At 38.4% G+C, this 4,365-nt stretch overlaps 1 long non-coding RNA gene across 1 annotated transcript; it reads left to right on the forward strand.

The window, feature by feature from the left end:
- Positions 1–358: 358 nt before the first annotated feature.
- Positions 359–4,021, forward strand: LOC145506325 (uncharacterized). The gene is made up of 2 exons (XR_014053755.1): positions 359–410; positions 3,507–4,021. It is a non-coding gene; the product is annotated as an uncharacterized LOC145506325 (long non-coding RNA).
- The last annotated feature ends 344 nt before the right edge of the window (positions 4,022–4,365 follow it).

Genomic DNA, 4,365 nt, shown 5'->3' on the forward strand with positions numbered 1-4,365 from the left:
AACATTATTTCCTCCAAATTAATTTAATCTCAGTTCTGAACTCCCTAGCTACTGGACTACGAAGAATATTGTCCTGGTCATTCCCAGGGCTTTCTCCCTCTTCTGGTGTCACACCGGCATATTTGGGTCCTGAAAGCAGGAGCAGGGCTTCTGGTCCTGAACCATCATGATGGCCACTGCCTTTCTCAGAGTCCAAGCTCTTGAAATCTGTCAGCTCTTTGATGTCTCTGTACCTCACTGTAAGCATGAGAATCTTAGGTGAAGCTGGACTGTGATGCCATTTCCCTGGATGCATTGTACAAACACTCCTGTCTGAATGCTGCCATTGTGATGAAACTAAATAAACTACTGGTTCTTTGACAAGGATCCTCAGGGGACTCCTCAGAGGCATGAGTTATAGAGGATGAAATGTAAGTAACTGAAAGCATTCAGGCTGGAAGCTTGGAGGGTCCAGACTACTTTTCCAAGATGCTCAGTACAAATTACCACAATACTTCTCAATTGAGGGCAAAATATCCAGCACTTTTGCAGTAAAGGCAATATTATCCTAATGACTACATAAATCCTCCCACAGCAACCTCATTACATTGTAGGTCAATTTTCTAGAGGTAATAAGTACACTCTGGAAAACCGCTGTACAATCCCCACACGGGAATGAATACTCATCCTTTACCAGCTACCTTGGTATATAAAGGGATACACCACCAACCATGCATGTCACAGTGACCAGAACAGCTTGTCTCAGGTCCTCATTTTGGTGATGCTGAATCAAGCAGGACCTGTGATTTAGCACGTGTTAGGGAACACACACTTCATGTTCTGCTAATTAAGAACAAAGCTATCAGGTATATCTGTTAGTGGAGTTCCCTCCACATGCCATACAGAGACCTAATTTAGTTAATTTAAAGATGCAATCTTTACCAAATGATAAGCAATTTAAACGAAATGGTTATGACTTTTATTATTAAAAATATTATGAATGTAAAATAATATCAGCTTCCATAAATATTTCACATGGATTCTTCTTTGTGGTTGTTTAACTGTAGTCAATATAACTAGCACACTTTCTGCTCCATCATCACCTGTAATTAAAAATTACAGATATGAGAAACAAAATTTTTTAACAAAAATCAAAGAGGAATCAAAAGAACCTCCCCAGGTTTACTGTCCTGGATTTATCTGCATTAAGACTAAACATCACTACAGAAAGAGGAAAATTCAGTTGCCTTTACATATAAAATTGACTACATTTTTTTCACTATTATCCATTTATTTGGCTCATGTATTTACTCTAGAAGCTGTCCTTTGAATACATAAAAACTGTATTTAAACAAAAATTTCATCTTAGTTTAAGGAAGATTAACACGACTATCCTCTAGTACCTTCCTATTTTCTGGTCTCAATAGGATGTTTTTAATGTATTTCAAAATAGATCACATTAATCCTAATAAAAATCCTTAAATTGATTTTTTTAATTGACTAATAAATGAATGAATAAATGAGGAGTGCCCAATAGCCAATATCCATAAGAAAGGAACAAGCCTGATGCAGTGTTAACAGCCTGGGACCGAGAGGGAAAAAAGGGTGGAAAAGAACATCTCATTAAATAAACATGAATAACTATTACCACTATCAACACTATTACCACTGTCACATGCATCCAGGTACTGAGTCTTTGCATTATAAGCTATGTGACTTCACTGTATTTCCAGGACTGAAAGGTTAAAATCATAATTTATGTGGGCAATGGACAACTAACCAACTTCAAACTTTTTCTTGGTGATCCCAAGGGTTTCTGCTATTAAAGCAAATTTCTCTGAATGCTAATGGGAGTAAGGGGACACATTCATGATTCTCTTACATTCCTGTATATCTGGCAAGTAAGGCACTGACTACCCTGTTACATACTTACCTTCCCCAAAATATTTGCAGAACTATAGAGATAGTGTCTCTCTGAAGCAAAGGGCACTATGCTTATTGTCTATCATAAAATACACAGATTCCTTAAGCTGAAAGCTCTTCTCCTAAAACACAACCACTGTACATACAGGCATCACCTGTAATTCTTGGCATCATAATGTGGAAACTGGGGCTCCAAAACTGTTGATTGATGCTCTAGCTATTGCTATTGCTGTTAGCAATAAATCGCCCTTTGTCTCTGACTCAGGACTCTCATGTCTTCCACCAACATCCATGAGATAGTGTGGCAGACAAACTTGTTAGCTATAAGTAGCGTAAAACCAGACTCATTGCAGATGCTGCAAATGAGATGTCCAAGAATAAAAGGAAATAGTCTCTGTACATTTTCGTAAAGTATCGCTAAAGATACAAGTGTGGCCGTATATGGTTTACTATACTAACTCTATTACCCTGTGATTCTTCCTTGTCTCAGGGAGAGTGATGAGTTAGCAGAAAGGCAGCTACTGCCTTTGAGTTTCAAAACCCAACACCTCATTTTCAAGGTTCTGAGTTTCTGAGGTCACAAAATCTGAGCTCTTAAAAATATAAAATATATGTTTTAAATAATAGATTGGAAAGAATGATGGAAAAGGCACATTATATCACCATACTAGACAAAGCCTCCCTTTGACAGTGGAGATGTGGAGAGGAACTTGACAACTGTGTCCTCTGCCTGCAGCACAGTAGGAACATAGTAGACAGAATGCCGTTGGGGTTTGCCTGGATGTGTGTGGGTGGGGTGGGGGGCGTTGCTCAGTCACTCAGTCACGTCTCACTCTTTGCGACCCCATGGACTGTAGCCTGCCAGGCTCCTCTGCCCATGGAACTTTCCAGGCAAGAATACTGGAGTGGGTTGTCATTTCCTACTCCAGGGGATCTTCCTGACCAAGGATCAAACCCATGACCCCTGCATCTCCTGCACTGGCAGGCAGATTCTTAACCACTAGCGCCACCTGGGAAGTCCTTGGGATTTGCCTAAAGGGGAGATTTTCCCTTTGCCACTGCAGTCCAGGAACAGAGCCAAAGGTGTTTTACATACAAAGTAGGATATTGAGACAGTAGAATGTAGTAGTGACACACATGGACCAGTTACTGAGAGTGGAAAAAATAATACACATCTCAGCTAGTGTCACAGTGGATGGTTGACAATAACCAAGAATGAGAAGTTTTCCCAGAGCCCTCCTAAGTCCTCTGGAACTTAGATACAATATGAGGTAAATGTGTAGGAGAGCAGGTACCCATAAAATGACTGAATTGACTAACAGTTAATCTCTACCAGCAGGCAGAAGAAGGGTTTACAAAATCACTATGAAAAAATTAGTGCTTTTTTATTTGTCTGTTTATTTTATACATTGTTTGTGGCCTGAAATCTGTGCTTGCTAAACCTGTATTCCTAAAACAATATATCTTAAGAATGCATTACTGTGTTCCTCATTTTTAAAAAAAAGTTTGGCAGAAACCAATACAATTTTGTAAAGCAATTATTGTTCAATCAAAAAATAAATTAAAAAAAAAAAGAAAAACTGTGTCTTCTTTTGTGTTCTTAGCCAGAGTCTCCAGAATTTCCAGTTTATCTATGAATTCCCAGAACTTCAGTGAGACTGAAACCATGATGCAGTCCACCTGACATTATTTCTACAGCAAAGGGATTTTTAAATTCTACCTCCAGCTAAGCAACTGGGAATCATACAAATAATGGAAACTGGGAATCATATAAATAATAGAAACTCTCTCCAGCCTCAACCTACCCTCCTCTGACTATTATTACTGATACTTTGAAGACACAGAGAATTGGCAATTTCAACTCAATCCACATTTCCTCAGCACAATTAAGAAAGCAAATGAAATTGTATTTACAAGAGTCTCAATTTCACATGTAAAATGTATACCTATATTGTATTACTCAGAGCCTGGAGAACTTGAAAATCCTACATATTTTTTGAATCTCTCTGCACTTGTTCAAAATTATATCTTACGGGGTCCATTTTTATTTCAATATATTGTGAAAATAGGAATGTTAAATGAAATTGAAAAACTAAATAAATTTGTAGTCTTCTCTAAAGCTTTTTCTTCTAGCAACATTTAATCAGTTTTTATAACAATAAAGCAGCAATTCCAAAGGTTAATCGTTTTCAAAGTTTCAACCAAGCCAAGACATGCTAAAGAGGTTACTTATTTAGCTATGTCCATAAAGGCTTCTCTGGTGGCTCAGACTATTGTCTGAGTCCACCTGCAATCTAGGAGACCCAGGTATGATCCCTGCATCAAGAAGATTCCCCTGGAAAAGGGAATGACAATCCACTCCAGTATTCTTGCCTGGAAAATTCCATAGACACAAGAGCCTGGAGAAAGCTGTTACTGTCCATGGGGTGGCAGACACAACTGAATGACTTTCACTTTTACCTT

Source organism: Giraffa tippelskirchi, chromosome 5 (assembly GCF_054371585.1).
Source record: "Giraffa tippelskirchi isolate mGirTip1 chromosome 5, T2T-mGirTip1v1.2.pri, whole genome shotgun sequence".
In the NCBI taxonomy this organism is placed as follows: Eukaryota; Metazoa; Chordata; class Mammalia; order Artiodactyla; family Giraffidae; genus Giraffa; species Giraffa tippelskirchi.